Genomic DNA, 21648 nt, shown 5'->3' with positions numbered 1-21648 from the left:
GCTCACTCACAGATCGTTTGGCAAACCGTTGCTCTCCAGCAACAGTTTAGTGGAACATAATCACCCACCCACCCTATAGTCCTGACTTGGCACCCAGTGAGTATCACCTGTTCCCTGGGTTAAAACAACATTTGGCCAGAAAGCAATTCAGCTCAGATGATGAAAGAAGAGGTGAAAGAAGAGGTTCATAACTTTCTGAACAGCATGGAGGTGACCTGGTATGACATGGGGATACAAAAACTGCTACAGCATCTACAAAAATGCATCAACAGAAATGGTGATTATGTCAAAAAATAGCTAAATGTTCAAGCTGTGAAATGATATTAACCATTGTAGAAATAAACAGGTCTATGTACTTATAAAAAATACGAGACCTTACTTTCGGGATTACCCTCGTAATAAGAACCTGAACTGGAAATCAAATGTTGCAGATCATCTTAAACATCTAAGCTGTGCAGCTTTTGCATTACAGATAATACCTGATTTTGAAGTTGAAAATGTCAAGAAGTTGACTTAATTTCCATTTTTTTCAGTTACTGGCATCATGCTCTGACATTATTCATCACTGAGGGAAAAAAGTGTTCGTTCCACAGGAGGGTGTAATAAGGATGATGTGTGGTGTCTACTGTAGAATGTTTTGTAGACAGCTCTTTAAATGAGCATACCAACTACTGTCTTACAGTAATTTTCTCCCCTATGAAGTTGTCAACAGTCAATCACAGTTTGAAAACAACAGTAAAGGAGAAACAACTTACACTATCCATCACTCAGCCTTAGGGTGAAACAGGAAGGTGTTAAGTATTCATCCACAAAAATCTGTGACCACCTACACAGTGATGTAAAGAATTTAAAAGTTAACCACAAGCACAAGCTGAATTCATATCTGACAACCTCTTCGACTCGGCTGAAGAATCATTGTTGGTAACAGTAAAAAAAAAAACACTTAAGAAAATTATGTAAATTTCATATTTTACATGGATAAAGTTTACTTTAATTGTAAAACGCACTCACTCCACACCATAGTGAGATGTTGCAGTTATGTTCCAGAGGACATGCAAGTAACTAAACAAAGTAAACTACATCAGAGCTTTTTGAACTGCTCAAAGGAGGACATGATCTTCACACCAGTGTGAGGAGCAGTCTCACTGATGTACTTGATCACTTCCTCAGTTGAGGTTGTGATTAAAACTGTTGCTTACATCTCTAACTATTATCACAAGATCTTCTTTACCAAGACCTCTCCCTAGAGAACATAGATCACAAATGAGCACGGTGTGTGTATATGAAGATGCTATTAGATGGTGCTCAAAACATTAAAATTACTGTGGGTAGATCCTGGAGATTATTACTACAATGGAGGATAAACTTCAGGCAGCTGACAAGCACAGGGCAACAGCACTGGCTAGCATGACTGGTAAGAGTAAGGGAGGGAAGCACTCAAACTGAAAACAGCAGAACATTCTTGCTTGTTCACATATGTAAGAGTAAATGATAACTTTTGGTGTCAAATATGATTTATCAAGAGTTTTTGGCTGCATTGATCACTATATTCTCTTGCAGAAAGCCAAATTAGAATAAGTGGTGTTGCAGATAACTGGCTACAATCATATCTCCAGGACAGAAAAATGGTAGTGTTAAACAGGTTAGATGGTATATGTGATATTTCTGCTCAATCTGAATGGGGCTTCATCAATTGCAGAGTATTTCTGGGGTCAGTTCAGGGGCACTGTTATTATTTATCTTTATAAACGTTCTACCATAATTGTATGCATTTCCTGTAATCTTATTTTATTTGCTGATGATACCATCAGTTTCAGGACCAAGAGATCAGATGATAGAATTTTGGAATCCATTAGCTACATACTCCTGCATGTGGTTAATTGGTTCAGTGCAAATGGTTTTGCACTAAATTCTAGTAAGATCTTTTTTTTTTCAAGTCTGTACAAAAACAGGATAAAGAAAGGGAAATAAATACGACACAGGGAAATTACATAATAGAAACAATGGAAGTGATTAAATTTCTTGGAGTGCAAATACAAAACCAAATAAACTGCTATTCTACAAGCACAAAAAAAAAAAAAGAGAATGAACACACACACAAACCTGTTCAGCTACAGTGTGCAAACAAATGCACAATGTGATACTGTGGTTTGTCAGTTGGTCAGTGCCGAGGGGTTGTGTCAGGTCTGCGAGTAGAGGCAGAGAGGTGAGAAGCAGGAGTAGGGGTTGGGGAAGGGTAGCTGGCAGCTCAGAGGGAGACAGCCAGTATGTGAAATGTGGGAGGGGGAGGCAAGAGCTGTACAGGATAGGACAGGGGCACATGGGCACTAGAGACAGAGAATTGTGCAGGACATACTGGTAATGACATGAAGCAGTGGGCTGGATTCATCCGAAAGGTAGCATGTTTCCATTCTTTTTTTGTATATCTCTAGATGCTTCTATTTGGTCAGTGGTCTCCTTTACTCCTAAAGTAATTACAGTCTCCTAGAACTTTCCTTGGCATATTAAAACTACTTCTCATGTGTGATATGAGGTTTTCTCAGCATTTGGAAATCTTGAAAATTTCTCGGGTATTCAGCTGGGTGTTGTCATCCAAAAAGTGCAATATTTCAGCAAGCCAACTTCTTGCCATCTTCAGGTGTTCCTGGAGTCTGATGATCTCTGATGGATACTGACTTCATATGCTCTGTACCCCCCTCTTGCAGCCTCCAGCTTGGCACTTCCATGCAGTCCTCAGCCGGTGGTGGGGGAAGTGCAGTGCCCTGCAATAGAGCACTGACTGCAGTCCTTCCATGGCCACGTCCGTGTGTGGAACTCAGCTACTGTGGTGACAATGCGTCTTCTTCTTCAGGTTTCCTGACAGGGGTGGATTTCCGTGTAGACAGTTGTTGTGTTTGAATCATAGCCAAGGTTGGATACCAGGCTTTGCTTAACTGGAAACCACTGTCTATTTATTAGCTCAACCTGGAGTCGGATCTCCATTGCCTCTTTTAGGATACAGTCCCAGAAGGTGTTCAATTGCTGTAACACCTTTGTTCCATCGTAGTTCATGTCATCTCCATGTGAGATGCAGTGTTCTTCCATGGCAGACTTGGTTGGCTGTGCATTGTCTGTGGCGTTTATATTAATGCCTCTCTCTTGTACCATCCAGATGCTATGGCCTACATACATTTTCCCATGCTGGCGAGGGATGCAGTAAACTCCCAGTTTCCAGTGTCCTAAGTCATCCTTGACTCATCCTAATAACGTCTTCATTTTCGATGGAGGGTGAAACACGCACTTGTCATTGTATTTTCAGAGTATTCTGTCAATCTTTGCCAATGTGTTCCTGACATATGGTATAATTGCCATCGCAGTCAGTTTGTGTTTGTCCTCAGAAGGCTGCGGTCTCAGCTTCTTTTTCCTTAAGGCACATTTTATCTGGCAGTTGTTGTAAGCGTTCATGCAGAACACAGTCTCTAAGTGCTGCATTTCAGCTGTTAAGCTGTCATGGTCTGAGATTTCATGTGTTCTGTGCTCCAGTGTGCTCAAGACACCAGCTTGCTGTGAAGGAGACTGACAGCTGGAGGTATGCAGGTACAAATCTGTATGTGTCAGCTTACGGTAGACACTGTGTCCTAGTGTGCCAACTGGTCTTCGCTTGTTGAGCACATCTAGAAATGGAAGCGTTTTCTTCTACCTCCATTGTGAACTTGATATTCTGGTGCAGCTAGTTCAGATACTGCAGAAAGTCTTGAAGGCAATGTTGTCTGTTTGACCAGACTACAAATGTATCGTCTACATATTGAAAAAAGCAAGAGGACTTGTAGACTGCCGACTCGAGAGATGCTTCTTCAAAAGCCTCCATAAACATACTGGCCACTACTGGTGATAGCAGACACTCCATTGCTACTCCATCTGTTTGTTCAAGGGAGTTCCTGTCAAACAGAAAATATGTTGACATAACCATGAATTCGAAAACCTTCATTACTGCTGGTCCAAATTTTTCTCCTGAGTCTAAAGCTGTTGGCACACAGACCATACATCCGAACATTGAACATGCCGAGTTTCTGACATGTGGAATAGCACATTCCGGAGTCTTTATGAACATGCATAGCAATATCTAACATGTCAGATACTCTGAGCGTGCGTCTGAGCATTCACCAATGAAATAGCACAAAGCCACCTACTTCACAAGCACGCCATCTCCCTTCAGCACAGAGTTGGGAGACACCATATTGGCCATTCAGTTCAAACCTATACATTTATATGCCATTTCTGAGCACCAGCAAATTGAGAATCACTCAAAAACCCATTGTTAACTGTGCGATTCATTGCAATAAAAAAATGAGATACATCATATTTCTGGCAAAAGAATTATTGTAACATCCGTATTATGAGAGTATGCGTTTTGAAGGCAACGACACACTGAGCATCCACCAAAAATGCATTGTTCTTGGTACAGGTCATTATAACTAAATTTCATTTAGTAACATGCCTACAAATAAAGCTTTTAGCAAGTGGAAATATGCTAGGACTGACTACCAGTGACTTGGTATCTGCGTACTGTAGTGAGTAGCGCTAGAGTTGGCTGCAAGTGGCTTGGTGTCAGGGTAGCGTTGATGACTAATGGATTATGATATGGTAGGGGTTCGCAGCTCATCACATCAACATTTTTTTTTCTAACATTCATGTATTTAATAGGCTCTGATGCTTTATTATTATTTTAATATAAGTATATACTATAATATTTGATGTTATGTAAACATAAGTTCACCTTTCTTTGAGGAGTGAGTTTGTTCAATTGGCTTAATTTACAGCAGAGCTTGCACTACTTGTATAAAACTGGTTTGCTCCTTTTTATTTAAGTTTTGTAATTCACCTGTTGTAAAGATTCTGCTACTGGGTAGCGACAGTGATCAACTAAGAATGATCTTGGGGTTTTACTAAAATGTGGGAATGATGAAATAATGTTTATGTTATGTGGAGAACTAATGCAAATTTGCATTGCACTGTTTTTAATAGAGCTTTTATACACCTGTGTCCTTTTTGATTGGACACAGTACTTTCCTTTTTATCTTAAAACATGTACATGAATATTGAAGTTTTTATTTGTGTATATTACATATAAGCAATGTGACTAGCATATGGACAATGGAGGAAATGTGCATTTTAATAGAGCTAATGTGGGAATGTTACACACACCCATTTAGTAAACAGTGTAATTTACGAACTAGAAACATCCTGCAACTGCCGCTGGACTGCGCTGTGATCACGTATACCACGTTGGGTCCTATGTACCATATGCACAAGTCACATCGTTTCTGAGCATTCAGCAACACATTGAACTCAGCACACTCAACGTTGGTATTCGACAGCACTGTCCTTGTGCCGACAGCTTTAGGGAGTCTCTTAGAAATACCCTACTAAGAGGGATACCATTTGGAAGCTCACCATGAGGTCTTTTGGCCTAATTGGAAGTTTTGAAGCTACTGGATGAAATGCTCCAAGTTGCTAATGTGGTGCTGACATTTGCCCACAAAGGGACTGAGCATCGACATCAGGTGTTTTGCTAATTCAAATGTTGGTGCTCCAATGTTGCCTACAATCAGGCAGAGAGGCATTCCTTCCTCATGGACTTTAGGTAGTCTGTCAAGTCTAGGAGGTGCAGCTACTCGTGGATGAAGTTTCTTTACCGTCATCTTATCTGCAAAGGTGTGCTGGAGAAGCTCAGTGGTCTTCCCTGTACCTGCATGCCCCAGCTGTCGTGCTCATTCACAGCAAGAGGATGTCCTGAGCACACTGGTGCACAGAGCATGTGAAATCTCGAACTGTGACAGCCTAACAGCTGAATTGCATCACTTGCAGGCCATGTTCTGCATGAACTTAAGACCAAAGAAGCAAGGCTGCAGCCTTCTGAGAACAATGACAAACCAGCTGCGACAACGATTATACCATACATTTGCAAAGATTGGCAGAATACATCAAAAACACAATGTCAAGTGTGTGTTTCACCGTCCATCGAAAATTAAGACGCTATTAAGATTAATCAAGGACGACTTAGGAATCCGGAAACCAGGAGATCGCCACATCCTTTGCCAGTGCAGGAAGGTACAGGAGAGGTGGAGTGAACATAAACGCCACATGGGCAATGCACAGCGGACCAAGTCTGCTGTGGCGGAGCACTGCATCTCACATGGACATGACATGAACTAAGATGGCACAAAGGTGTTACAGCAATCGAACACCTTCTGGGACTGTATCTTCAAAGAGGCAGTGGAGAACTGGCTGCATAACGAGCTAATAAATAAAGGAAGTGGTTTCCACCTAAGCAAAGCCTAGGATCCAGTCATGAGTATGATTGAAACACAGTGCTCCTGTCAGGACACCATAAGAAGATGATGCATTGTCACCATGGAGGCCGAGTTCCACACGAGGCCATGGAAGGACTGCGACCCATAATCTGTCCTGGGTCACTGCGCTTCCCCCACCACTGGCCGTGGACCACACAGAAGCACTAAGGAAGAGGCTGAGAGAGGGGTGAAAGATTATATAAAGTCAGCATCCATCAGAGATCAATCAGACTCCAGGAATGCCTGAAGAGGGCAAGAAGGCAGCTTGCCAAAATATAATGCCTGCTGGACAATGCCACCTGGCAGAAAACCTAAGAAATTTTCAAGAAAGGTGTTCTCTCTCGTATTTTTGAGCTCTCTAGACTGAGTTCTGCTACTTTACGTACTGCCATTACGTGTGGAGAACCTAATATTATAAAAGCAGCATATTACAGCTATTTTCACTCACTGCTTGAGTATGGCATCATTTGTTGCAGTAACCAGTCATTAACAAGGAAAGTGTCCATTGTCCAGAAGGGAGCTGTAACAATTATTTACGTATTGCACCCAAGAGTTTTGCGCAGAAATAATCAGGCCCGAGATGCTGGAGTAGGCGGTCATGTGTGCATGAGGTGTGCTTGCTTGTGTGAATGGATGGTGTGTGTCTCTATTTTACTGATGAAGGCTGTGGCCGAAAGCTTTATATAAGTGTCTTTTAATTGTGGCTGTCTGCAACATAACTTGTCTTCTTTACAGTAAGTGGCAATCTGTCTTTTCCTGCATTGTTAATCAGAGCTTAATATTTTTGACACTTCATGTCTATTACTTTTTTCAGTCTTGTGCTTTAGCACTAAAAATAGAGTTGTTTAAGTGTACATAATACAGGGTATTCTAAATGATGGACCCAGTTTCAAAACTTCGTATTTATTCAAGTACAAATCCAAAATGAACAAGCTTTATACCAATGAAAAGAGGAAGTTTCAAAGTTTTTTCATAATGTTTGATATCATTTTAATAAATTTAATAATTTGTAATTAATTAGTTTTTAATAATTATTTAATAATTAGAAATGTGATAAATGTTATAAATGTTCAATGTGGCCACTGTTGGCGGCACAGCAAACGTCGACACGGTAGCCAAACTCGTCCCACACACGCGAAAGCGTATCTGCTGTTACTGAGTGCACAGCAGCAATGATCCGGTTCTGCAGACCATTCAGAGTGGTTGGTAGAGGTGGGACATAAACAGCGTCTTTCACATAACTCCATAAGAAATAGTTGCAGGGTGTGAGATCAGGAGATCTCGGTGGCCAGAAGTGCAGAGCCAGGTCCTCAAGTCTCCTGCGACCGATCCAGCACTGAGGAAAGGAGTCATTAAAAAAGCTCCATACATCACGGTGCCAACGGGGTGGAGCTTGATCCTGTTGGAAAATGAAGTCCTGGGAAACTTCCATAACTTGAAGTAACAGCCATTGTTCCAACATGTCCGCCTACCTGATTCCCATTACAGTTCTTTCCGCAAAGAAAAATGGTCCATAAACCTTTGTACGGGATACGGCACAGAACGCGTTGATCTTCGGTGAGTCTCTTTCATGTTGCAATGGTGAATGTGGATTTTCCAAACCCCTTATGCGAACATTGTGTCTGTTGACTGTTCCACTAACGTGGAATGTCGCTTCATCGCTAAAAATTATATGCTGTAGAAATGCATCATCCTCCATATTTGCTAGCACGTAACCACAAAATGCAAGATACTTCTCTTTGTCATTGCAGTTGAGAGCCTACACAAGTTGCAATTGTTAGGACTTGTACAGCAAATGCTGTCTCAGAACTTTCTATACAGTTGATTGGGGTATTCTAAGTTCTTGACTGGCTTTATTGGTAGACTTACAGGGAGTGCGCACAAAACTTTATTGACTCCGTTGGACATCATCCTCTGACACATTCAGTCGTCCTGTGTTTTTTCCTTTGCACACACTCCCAGTCTGTTTAAATTGCTTAAACCAGCAGCTAATGCTTTTGCAAGTTGGTGGTTGAATACCGAATTTGGTATGAAATGCCTGCTGCACTATAATTTGTTACTCACTTTTCATGAACTCAAGAACACAAAAAACCTTCTGCTCCACAGTCGCCGTCTCACTCACAGCTGACAGTGAAATGGAATGACGGCCATGCAAACACTACCGGCTGCTTCTGAAACCATCACCGCCCACCTGCCACCACCTACCCAAAACCTCGAATTAGTTACTTTAAATTTCTTTACTACTACAATAATGTTAAAACATTATTGAATAATATATGATCTTATAACAAAAATATGAGATTAGATTAGATTCAGTTTTCGTTCCATAGACCCAAAAAATGAGATGATGCTCATGGGTGTGGAGCATGTCAGAAAGTATAACATAAAAAACATAAAACATTTGAATCTAATACTTACTACCCTGATCATTTGACAGGAGATTGACAAACTAGGTGAATACAATACAGTAAACTGGAGCAGCTAATATTTACAGAATTAATATGCTGTCAGAATGAAACATTGTTGTGCACTATTAATTAATTTATCATACACAAAATACCTAATCTTGACTCTTGTGACAAACTGCTGTCAAAACTGAAATCTAACAGACATTTTCAGTTAAGCTAGCCTAACAATCTCTGCCCCCCGCCACATCCCCCCCCTCCCCCCTGAACCATGGACCTTGCCATTGGTGGGGAAGCTTGCATGCCTGAGAGAGACAGACATCCATACTGTAGGTGAAACCGCAACTCAGGGGCATCTCCTGAGAGGCCAGACAAATGTATGGTTCCTAAAGTGGGGCAGTAGCCTTTTCAGTAGTTGCAGGGGCAACAGTCTGGATGATTGACTGATCTGGCCTTGTAATATTAACAGAAATGGCCTTGTTGTGCTGGTAATGCAAATGGCTGAAAGCAAGGGGAAACTACAGCCATAATTTTTTCCTGAGGAGCTTTACTTTATGGTTAAATGATAATGTCGTCCTCTTGGGTAAAATATCCCAGAGGTAAAATAGTCCCCCATTTGGATCTCCAGGCAGGGACTGCTCAGGAGGGCATCATTATCAGGAGAAACAGAACTGGCATTGTACAGATCGGAGCGTGGAAAGTCAGATCCCTTAATCGGGCAGGTAGGTTAGAACATTTAAAAAGGGAAATGGATAGGTTAAAGTCAGATATAGTGGGAATTAGTGAAGTTTGGTGGCAGGAGGAACAAGACTTCTGGTCAGGTGAATACAGGGTTATAAATACAAAATCTAATAGGGGTAATGCAGGAGTAAGTTTAATAACTGAAAAAAAAAAAAAAATAGGATCACGGGTTGCAGCGGTTGGCCTACTTTGTTTCTTCATTTGTTGTCCTCGGGTGTCAACATCCTGCGTTGCTATGCTGGCTGAAAAATGTGGTTTGTAATTCCGACACTGAGTACTGTAAATAATGTAGCCAACAGGTGCACAGTTGTGTTTCACAGTACTTTAATTTCACTGTTTGTAACTCCTCAGTAATACACAGTTAATTGGCCAGTGCACTATTGTTTAACTTTCAATAAGCCACATTAATAGTTTGGGGGCAAACCTCCACATACTGCTACAATAGTTTACTATTGAACATGTACGAGCAGTAAAAGCCTAACTAGAAATGTCACAGTTCTTGAAGAATAGAAAGGTACGTATGGAGCAGACACTGCCAGAGTTTTAACACGCGGTCTATTGGTGTAAAACTTATTTCACTGTTAAGTTGATGCATTGTTGTCATTCTAAGCAACACAGATTCCTTGTCTGCCATGGCCTGTCTGTCTCGTGACCAAAAATCGGGCCCTCATATACCATCACACTAATAGGTGCTGAAACCACACATTGTTTGAAGTTTAATTTACAGAAATTACAATTAAAACTTAACTCATTAAATTAATGGAATACATTGAAAAACTGGTTCTTTTTAACAGTTTCTTCTACTACAAGAGTTAGGCCAAATTACAGGGTTATTACAAATGATTGAAGCGATTTCACAGCTCTACAATAACTTTATTATTTGAGATATTTTCACAATGCTTTGCACACACATACAAAAACTCAAAAAGTTTTTTTAGGCATTCACAAATGTTCAATATGTGCCCCTTTAGTGATTTGACAGACATCAAGCCGATAATCAAGTTCCTCCCACACTCGGCGCAGCATGTCCCCATCAATGAGTTCGAAAGCATTGTTGATGCGAGCTCGCAGTTCTGGCACATTTCTTGGTAGAGGAGGTTTAAACACTGAATCTTTCACATAACCCCACAGAAAGAAATCGCATGGGGTTACGTCGGGCGAGTGTGGAGGCCATGACATGAATTGTTGATCCATTGGCTTTCCAGTCTCCTGTTTAAGAAATGCCTCTGCTTTAGCCTTTTCCATAAGATTTTCCAAACCGTCGACTGTGGTATGTTTAGCTCCCTGCTTGCTTTATTCGTCGACTTCCGCGGGCTACGCGTGAAACTTGCCCGCACGCGTTCAACCGTTTCTTCGCTCACTGCAGGCCGACCCGTTGATTTCCCCTTACAGAGGCATCCAGAAGCTTTAAACTGCGCATACCATTGCCGAATGGAGTTAGCAGTTGGTGGATCTTTGTTGAACTTCGTCCTGAAGTGTCGTTGCACTGTTATGACTGACTGATGTGAGTGCATTTCAAGCACGACATACGCTTTCTCGGCTCCTGTCGCCATTTTGTCTCAGTGCGCTCTCGAGTGCTCTGGTGGCAGAAACCTGAAGTGCGGCTTCAGCCGAACAAAACTTTATGAGTTACGTATCTGACCATATGTCAATGAATGGAGCTACAGTGAATTTATGAAATCGCTTCAATCATTTGTAATAGCCCTGTATTTGTTTCAATTGTGAAATTGTGAAATTAACAAATATAATTACTCAAACAATACTTTTGACAAAACTGTTAGTTACTTTGGAATTAATTAAGGGTTGGCTTTGCTAACATCTTTTCGAATAGAGCCAAATAAATACTTTAAGATTACTAGTAATTTGTCTTCCAAATGTTTATAACTAGTACAGAATTTTTGTTTATATGTCAACAATAGGATTTAAGTTACGCAACAATTACTAATTTCACCCTATAATAAAAGTATTAACTAGAAATAGTTTAAATAAATTAGAAAATCAATTACATACATAAAACTAAGCACAAAATTAGACCTGGTGTTAAATTTCTTAAAACTGAGGGCCAACCTTTCTCTTTATGAAAATGCAGATCATATTCATGTATGTTAATGGTAATTAGTTAAAATTGAAAAAACGAATTTTAAGGAGGCAGATGAAAAAACAAGAGGGGAAGTAAAAACATCCCAGCTTGATTTGTCACAGTGTAAAGTACTATTAACAGCATAGTGAACACATTATTGTAGCCCAGATAGACACAAAGCCCACACCCACCACAGTAGTACAAGTTTATGTGCCCACTAGCTCCGCAAATGATGAAGGGATTGAAGAAATGTATGATGAGATAAGAGATTATTCAGTCATGGGGAACTAGAATTCGATAGTAGGAAAAGGAAGAGAAGGAAAAGTAGTATGTGAATGTGGAATGGGGGTAAGGAATGAAAGATGAAGCTGCCTGGTAGAATTTTGCACAGAGCATAACTTAATCATAGCTAACTCTTGATTTAAGTATCATGAAAGAATGTTGTATGCGTGGAAGAGGCTTGGAGACCCTGGAAGATACCAGATTGATTATATAATGGTAAGAGAGATTTAGGAACCAGGTTTTAAATTGTAACACCTTTCCAGGGGCAGATGTGAACTCTGACTACAACCTATTGGTTATGAGCTGTCGATTAAAACTGAAGAAACTGCAGAAGTTGGGAATTTAAGGAGATGGCACCTGGATAAACTGAAAGAACCAGAGGTTGTATAGAGATTCAGAGAGAGCATTAGGAAATGATTGACAAGAATGGGGGAAATAAATACAGTAGAAGAAGAATGGGGAGCTTTGAGAGATGAAATAGGGAAGACAGCTGAGGATCAAGTAGGTAAAAAGACGAGGGCTAGTAGAAATCCTTGGGCATTAGAAGTGATATTGAATGTAATTGATGAAAGGAGAAAATATAAAAGTGCAGTAAATGAAGCACCCAAAAAGGAATACAACCGTCTCAAAACTGAGATCAACAGGAAGTGCAAAAAGGCTAATCAGGGATTGCTGGAGGACAAATGTTAGGATGTAGAGGCATATGTCATTAGGGGTAAGATAGATACTGCCTAAAGGAAAATTAGAGAGACCTTTCGAGAAAAGAGAACCACTTTTATGAATATCATGAGCTCAGATGGGAAACCAGTTCTAAGCAAAGAAGGGAAAGCAGAAAGGTGGAAGGAGTCTATAGAAGGTCTATACAAGGGCAACGTACTTGAGGGCTATGTTAGGGAAATGGAAGAGGACGTAGATGATTAAATGGGAGATATGATACTACGTGAAGAATTTGACAGAGCACTGAAAGACATAAGTTGAAACAAGGCCCCAGGAGGATAACATTCCATTAAAGAAATACTGATAGATACCATCTGCTAAGCAAGATGTACAAGATGGGCAATATACCCTCAGACTTCAAGAAGAATATAATAATTCCAATTCCAAAGAAAGCAGGTATTGACAGGTGTGAAAATTACTGAACTATCAAGCTAATAAGTCACAGCTGTAAAATACTAACGTGAATTCTTTGGAGACGAATGGAAAAACTGGTAGAACCTGACCTTGGGGAAGATAATTTTGGATTTCGTAGAAATGTTGGAACATGTGAGGCAATACTGACCCTACGACTTATCTTAGAAGTTAGATTAAGAAAAGGTAAACCTACATTTCTAGCATTTGTAGACTTAGAGAAAGCTTTTGACACTGTTGACTGGAATAATCTCTTTCAAATTCTGAAGGTGGTAGGGGTAAAATACAGGGAGTGAAAGGCTATTTACAATTTGTACAGAAACCAGATGGCAGTTACAGGAGTTGAGGGGCATGAAAGGGAAGCAGTGGTTGGGAATGGAGTGAGACAGGGTTCTAGCCTATCCCAGATGATGTTCAATCTGTGTATTGAGCAAGCAGTAAAGGAAACAAAAGAAAAATTCAGAGTAGGAATTAAAATCCACGGAGAAAAAATAAAAACTTTGAGGTTTGCCAGTGACATTGTAATTCTGTCAGAGACAGTAAAGGACCTGGAAGAGCAGTTGAACAGAATGGACAGTGTCTTGAAAGGAGGATATAAGATGAACATCAACATAAGCAAAACGAGGATAATGGAATGTAGTCGAATTACATCAGGTGATGCTGAGGGAATTAGATTAGGAAATGATTTTTTTTTCCCAAATGAAAACCAGTCCACAGTTGCACTAATTATGTTTGTAAGATTTAGTACAAACATAATTAGTGCAACTGTGGTTTGTTTTTCATTCGAAAAAAGTTTTGTAACGGTTGCTGGTGTTGGTGCAATGATGAAAATAATGATTAGGAAATGAGGCCCTTAAAGTAGTGGATGAGTTTTGCTATTTGGGGAGCAAAATAACTGATGATGGTTGAAGTAGAGAGGATATAAAATGTAGACTGGCAATGGCAAGGAAAGCGTTTCTGAAGAAGAGAAATTTGTTAATGTAGAGTATAGATTTGAGTGTCAGGAAGTCTTTTCTGAAAGAATTTGTATGGAGTGTAGTCATGTATGGAAGTGAAACGTGGATGATAAATAGTTTAGACAAGAAGAGAAGAGAATCTTTCAAAATGTGGTGCTACAGAAGAATGTTGAAGATTAGATGGGTAGATCACATAACTAATGAGGAGGTATTGAATAGAATTGGGGAGAAGATAAACTTGTGGCACAACTTGACTAGAAGAATGGGATCGGTTGGTAGGACATATTCTGAGGCATCACGGGATCACCAATTTAGTTTGGAGGGCATCGTGTAGGGTAAAAATCGTAGAGGGAGACCAAGAGATGAATACACTAAACAGATTCAGAAGGATGTAGGTTGCAGTAGGTACGTGAATATGAAGAAGGTTGCACAGGATAGAGTAGCATGGAGAGCTGCATCAGACCAGTCTCTGGACTGAAGACACCACCACCACCACCAACAACAACAACAACAACAACAACAACAGTCTCTGTTAAGAAACTCATCTATAGAGTAGAATGAGTTGCCTTTCAAAAAATCTTTCAAACTCTGTTTAAACTGTGCTTTATCTGAAGGCAAGTTTTTAATGGTTGCTGGCAATTTATTGAAAATGTGTGTTCCTGAATATTGGACCCCTTTTTAGACAAAGGTAAGAGATTTTAGCTATTTATGTAGATTGTTCTTATTCCTGGTAGTGATACTATGTATTGAGCTATGAGTTGGTAATAGAGAGATATTACTTGCAACAAATTTCATTAAGGAATAAATATACTGAGAAGCAGTGGTTAGAATACAAAGTTCCTTGAACAAGTATCTACATGATGTTCTTGGATTTACACTACAAAAGAATTCTTATTACTCACTTTTGTATGCTAAAAGCTTTTGCTCGGTTTGATGATTTCTCCTAGCATACAATCCCATATGACATAATAAAATGAAAGTATGCAAGTTTTTTTAATATTTATATCTCCTACATCTGACATCATTCTCACTGCAAATACAAGACTTGTTTAGGCACTTAAGCAGTTCTCTCGTATGCCTTCCCCAACTGAATTTATTATCGAGTTTTAATCCCAGAAATTTAACACTGGCAACGTCTTTCATCTGCATGTCTTCATATGTTATACATGTGCTGGAAGAAAATCTCTTATAGGTTCTGAACTGCATATAGTGGGTCTTTTCAGAGTTTAATGACATTGAATTAGCTTTAAACCATTTATTAATGTCAGTGAAAATTTGATTAGCATCTATTTCTAAATATTTACTTGACTTACTACTTACTGCGATGTTTGTATTATTTGCAAACAAAACAAACTTAGCATCTGGCAGTGTAACAGATGAGAGGTCATTAATGTACACAACATAAAACAATGGACCCAAGATGGAACCTTGAGGCACACCACATGTAATTAATTCCCAATCAGATGAAGACTGACTGCTTATTGCAGAGTTATTTTGCAACAACATCCTTTGTTTTCTGTTGCACAAGACTCAAACCATTTCACAGCACTGCCAGTGACACCGTAATATTCTAATTTACTTAGGGGAATGGTGTGGTTCACACAGTCAAAGGCTTTTGATAGATCGCAGAAAATGCCAGTAGCCTCTAGTTTATTATCTAATGAATTAAGTACATTCTCGCTGTAAATGTAAGTAGCTTTCTCCATATCAGAACCCCTAAGAAAACCAAACTGTGGCTTGGACAATATATTATTTTCAGTCAGATGCTTAAGGAGATGCTTGAACACAACCTTTTCAAATATTTTTGAGAAAGCCAGCAAAAGTGAAATTGGTTGATAGTTTGATGGTATCTCTTTATTCCCTTCTTGTAAAAAGGCTTAGCTTCATGATATTTTAGCAGTATGGAAATGTTCTGCTGATAAGAGAGTGATTACACAAATAACTTAAGACAGAACTCAATGTGCATGAGCACTCTTATGTTAAATTCATTGGTATGTTATCATACCCACTACAATACTTAGATTTTAAGGATTTTATGATGGATGCTACTTCTTTGGGAGATGTGAGTGTCATTTCCTTTTTACTGAAGTTATTTTGAAAGACTGGTCTCAGATACTCCATTGCACTGTTCACTGAACTTGATAACCCCAAGTTGTGAAAAAGATAGATTGATAATCATCTTATAAAGGAGGCACTGAGGGGCAGACAAGCACACTGAAAACAGACTAAGGCTTTATCACCTAGAGATGACAGTGGTCATGTGTGTGTGAATTATGAATGTATGAACTTGTGTGTGTGTGTGTGTGTGTGTGTGTGTGTGTGTGTTTTTTGTTTTATCTTAGTCTGGTATTTTATAATATCTAGCAGTGCTTTTTCACTGTGCCTGACCAGTCTTACAAACTTGAGATATTTAAGGTGATCTGCAACATTTGATTTCCAGTTCAGGTTCTTATCAGTGTAAACACATATGAATTTTGAATATTCTGTTTCATTTATTGATTTACCCTTTGCATTTTATTTCAAATGGTACAGTCAGCTTTGTGCAGTACAGAATTTGTGTATTGTGTTTTATCTATGTTTAGTGACAGTTCATTTGCAGAGAATCAGTTATTAATTTTCTAGAAAATATTACTCACATTTTCAACATTATCAGAAGGAAAGTTGCCACTCACCATATAGCAGAGGTGCTGAGTCGCAGACAGGCACAACATAAAGACTCTCACAATTAAAGCTTTCGGCAATTAAGACCTTTGTCAACATTACACACACACACACACACACACACACACACACACACACACACACACACACACACACACACAAAACTAGTACACACGACTGCAGTCTCAGGCAACTGAAATGATACTGCACACTGCAAGCAGCAGTGATGAGAGTGACAATGGGGTGGGGGTAAGGAGGAGGCTGAGGTGGGGAGGGGGAGGGATAGTATGGTGGGGGTGGTGGACAATGAAGTACTGCAGGTCAGACGGTGGGCAGAGGTGTGGGGGGAGGGGGGGGGGAAGTAGCAGAAAAGGAGAGAAGTAAAAAGACTGGGTGTGTTGGTGGAATGACAGGGAAAGGACCGGATGGGTGAGGACAGTGACTAACGAAGGTTGAGGCCAGGAGGGTTACGGGGACGTAGGATGTATTGCAGGCAAAGTTCCCACCTACGCAATTCAGAAAAGCTGGTGTTTGTGGGAAGGATCCATATGGCACAGGCTGTGAAGCAGTCATTGAAATGAAGGACATCATGTTCATTCACTGTCAGTGAAACCCGTCATGTGGTCTACAAGCTAAGTTGCAACCACTGTGCTGCATTCTATGTGGACATGACAACCAACAAGCTGTCTGTCCACATGAATGGCCACCGACAAACCGTGGCCAAGAAACAAGTGGACCACCCTGTTGCCGAACATGCTGCCAAACATGATATCCTTCATTTCAATGACTGCTTCACAGCCTTTGCCATATGGATTCTTACAAACTTTCCATGTAATACATCCTAGTTCCTGTAACCCTCCAGGCCTCAACCTTTGGTAGTCACTTTCCTCACCCATCCAGCCCCTTCCCTATTCCCATTCCAACAGTACACAGCCATCATTCCACCACCACATCCAGTCTTTTTATTTCTCTCCCCTTCCACTACTTCCCACCCACCCCTCCCCCCCTCTCCTGCCCTCCACCATACTATCCCTCCCCCTCCCCACCCCAGACTCCTCCTCACCTCCACCCAGTTACCACTCCTATTATGAACTGGTGCTGTGGCTCACAGTGTTGTTTCAGTTGCCTGAGACTGTGGGTTTGTGTGTGAGTTGCGTTTGCATGAGTGTGTGTGTTTGCATATGTGTGTCTAATGTTGAGAAAGGTCTTAATAGCAAAAAGCTTTAATTGTGACAGTCTTTTTGTTGTGCCTATCTGTGACTCAGCATCTCCACTGTATGGTGAGTAGCAACTTTCCTTCTTGTAATATTATTACATTCCATCTTGCATTTTTCATTGATTATTTACATTTTCAGGTGAAGTTATCCCTTTAGGCTTGTTTATAATAGTTGTGCAGTAGCCACCAGACAGATCGCGGGAGGCGCACATCGGCACGGCACGTCACGGACAGTAGTTGCCGCAAGTAGAGTCCCGTCCACCAGAGGGCACGTGAGAATTTGGACACGACCTCTGCTGGCGTAACAACAACAACAACTCAGGCAGCACGGGCCATGCCCAGTCAGTTAACATTGGGCCTGCCTAGGACACAGTCCCAGTCTATGCTAAGTGAAGTGCTACGTAAATGTGAACAGTGTTACTACAAGTTGCATCATCAGCAAAGGAAACTATTTCTGCTTGTCTGATGTCATTTGTATACAAGAAAAGAGCAGATCCAATATTGATCTCTGCGGTACAAATGTAGTTACTACTCCTCATTCTGAAGGTGCCCTTTCATTGTGTACACTTCTTGGGGTTCTTAATGTGTGCATCCTTTTAGTAAGACTGAATGAAAAGCAGTTGTATAAAATGTATATTTGAACCATCAGCTGTTTGTATTTTACACCCAAACATCTACTGGTTTCGGTCTTGGACTATATTCACAGATGAAGGGTTGAAATGGTTTAAGCCATCATATTGCATTAGTCACTACTTAAAATGTGCATTGCGTGCCACGAATGTAAATATGTGACACAGGACTTTAAAAGCAAACGTACGAAAACTAAATGTATACAGAGCAATTACCAGCAAGATCTTTCATACCATAATATTTGGGATCTTCAGCTAGAATACTGTGAACTGAACAATCAGAGGTTTCCTCAAGTCACAGAAAATACTAGTTGCCAATGTTTTGTCAATTAAATTGTGTATAATCTGATTCATGAATTGCAAATTTGTGTATTCTGTGGAGGAAATCTTTTGAAACCCAAATTGAAACTGACAAAGTACCTTATTTTGAAAGAGGTGCATTTTGATTCTTGCATGCACAATCATTTCTAGTACCTTTGAGAAGTAGGTAAATAGTGAGACTGATTGGTAATTATTAATATGTCTTTCTGCCTTTCTTGTACAGGAGCCTGACAATAGTGTATTCCAGTCTGTCTGGAAGCATCCCCTACAATAGTGATGAATTATGTATGTTACAGAAAACATTACATATATGTGAAGAACAGGATTTTAGTGCTTCAGGTATTATTAACTCCTTGACAGTTTCTTCTGATTTTGAAGGTGTTAATTACATTCTTAATTTGTTTGGTAGAACATGGAGTGATTGTGATTTGCCTTCACGTATGTACAACTGTGTTTTGAATGTATTTATCCCTTAACTCTCCATGGCAGTCTTATGAGCTACTTCAAGGAGTTGGTTATTAAATATGTTGTCTATTGGAAAATTGTAGGGCACCTATAAAGAAGACCATGGTGAATGTCTTGAACACTGTGATTCTTGAATACTGTTTGAGTATTTGGCTGTGTGGCAATTCTTTTAGAAAACTTGAAATTCTCAGGGAATTAAATTTTACCTTGAAAAATTGGGGAAATCTCAGGGAATTCTGAAATTTCATAAAATCTCAGGGAATTCTGTGTTTTTACCTTGCACTGAAATCGAATTTTATTTAGTTTATAAATCACCAATTTTAAAATACTTAATATCTCAAAGTATGTTAATTATATGAATATTATTCTACATACATTACCGATATTTAAAAACTGTGCTTATATTATTGCTTATGGCTGGTATACAGCTCAGCTGAGAGGAAAGAAAAGTCCTTATTCTGGTATGCTGCTCCATCCCCCCCCCCCCCCCCTTTCCCTCCTTCCACTCACCATTAATTTATCAGGAGCTTCTTGACACCATCTTCCTCCTTACGTCTGTAATTTGCAGGAATTTTTTCCCAAATTTGTATAGGCACGTTGGTTGGGTTCTCTACTAGATTTGATTAATGTAAAACATAAAAAGCAATTCAAATGCATGCTACCAGATTTACTATTGGTTCATTTGCTATGAAAATGCTACGTGAACACAAAGGAGAAACCTTTGGGATGTAAAGAAATTCTTTTTATTAAATAATATATAGAAAGTTCAGAGGATCAACATTTGCAACTGAATGATTCTATGACCTTTCACGTACATTTCCCCAAATGGCTTAAGGTGAAGTCCTTGTACAGAGATTTGGAACCAAAGTGTTTTTGTGAACTCTGTTTGGGAGTATAGCAGGAAAGGGAATGACTAGCAATAGTAGAATATTGCCTCTGCCACTTCTGTACAATGGTTTGTGTAGAATGTATGAAGACATAGATACCTAAATTTTGTTGAACATGTTAGAAGTAAAGTGAGCAGAACATGCAGATCTCTTTGTTTTGTGATGTGCGCATTGACAAGAAGCTACAAAGAGGCAAAAGAATTAGTTTAAACAATTGAAAATCCAGGATGGAATAATGACAGTATTACGAAAATGATAGTTGCTACTCATCATAGAGCAGGGATGCTGAGTCACAGATAGACACAACAAAAAGACTGTCAAACAAGCAAGCTTTCACCAAAAAGGCCTTTGTCAGAATTAGACAACATACACACACATACTATACAAATACAGCCAGAGACTGTGGTCATGTGTGTGTAAGTTGTGTTTGCTTAGAGAGAGAGAGAGAGAGAGAGAGAGAGAGAGAGAGAGAGAGAGAGAGAGTGTGTGTGTGTGTGTGTGTGTGTGTGTGTGTGTGTGTGTTGTCTAATTCTGACAAAGGCCTTTTTGGTGAAACCTTACTTATTTGACAGTCTTTTTGTTGTGCCTACCTGTGACTCAGCATCTCCATTGTATGATGAGTAGCAGCTCTACGTTTCATAATAGCATCAAAAGAATTCGTTTATTTGACACTAATGTGCCCCATAGATGAATACAGAGATGCTTGTTTGGATTTTTATCAGTCTTACATTGTGGATATCTGCTACCACATTAGACATACTAGTTGTCGTGCTACAAATATCAGTGAATTGGGTTGAGAAATGCTTCTGCTCAGAAGGAGAAAATTTTGCTTTCTTAGATGAACTAGCTCTCTTATTATAAATATCAGTGAACTGTAAAATGTTTTTATGAATTAGTTTGATTTAAGGTCGGGTACTCATTGCTACAGATGATCTGTCGCAGCCGTAGTCCTGGATTCTTAGACAGTTCCTGTATCATTTAACTATTTGATTAAATGAATATTTAATCCTGTATTATGTTTCAATAGAGTGTTTATTACGATCTCAAACAATATCAAAGAATCTTTACAAAACTCAAATAAGTAGTAACATGCTTACAGTAATGAAATGAATCTTAACAAGCTACATGCTTTCTGTCCAAATACACACAAAGTCTGACACACGTGCCAATTTGGCTGCCCCTTTATATACAAATCCAAACAATCCTCAGTATTGTTGTAAAGGATTTTTTAATAAAATTACAATTAAAACTGTTATCTAAATATTAATGTCTGATTCCATCAGTTGCATTGGCACTTACAGAACGAATACATATAACAAACTTTAACCATTTGATATTTTATAAATGTGAAAATACTCAAACATGAAATATTAACAATACTTTGGATGCTTTTATTAATTACAGAAGATTCATACTGAAGTGAACATTCCTACCAATTACAGGACCTACACTCTTCAATACAATTTTAGTGTACTAATTAAGTTGTTAGTAACTATTCCACAAGTACATGTTTATCTACACCCCTATAGTATTTACATCAGAAAT

At 39.5% G+C, this 21648-nt stretch overlaps 1 protein-coding gene across 9 annotated transcripts in view; it reads left to right on the top strand.

Annotated features, from left to right (window-relative positions):
* Positions 1 to 21648, top strand: part of LOC126175099 (tektin-2) — a 105525-nt gene that overhangs the window by 34643 nt on the left and 49234 nt on the right. For 2 of the 9 annotated variants that reach the window (XM_049921644.1, XM_049921647.1), the window contains exon 2: positions 18975 to 19090. The exons of 3 other annotated variants lie outside the window; for them this stretch is intronic. The gene's annotated coding sequence lies outside the window, so the exon portion shown is untranslated. Of the gene's footprint in view, positions 1 to 16245; positions 16382 to 17657; positions 17866 to 18974; positions 19091 to 21648 lie in introns of those variants that run through there. 4 more of the 9 variants (XM_049921643.1, XM_049921646.1, XM_049921648.1 and 1 more) reach the window with 4 other exon arrangements.

This window comes from Schistocerca cancellata, chromosome 3, assembly GCF_023864275.1.
Source record: "Schistocerca cancellata isolate TAMUIC-IGC-003103 chromosome 3, iqSchCanc2.1, whole genome shotgun sequence".
NCBI classification, from domain to species: Eukaryota; Metazoa; Arthropoda; class Insecta; order Orthoptera; family Acrididae; genus Schistocerca; species Schistocerca cancellata.
This window is presented reverse-complemented; position numbering and strand designations above follow the sequence as displayed.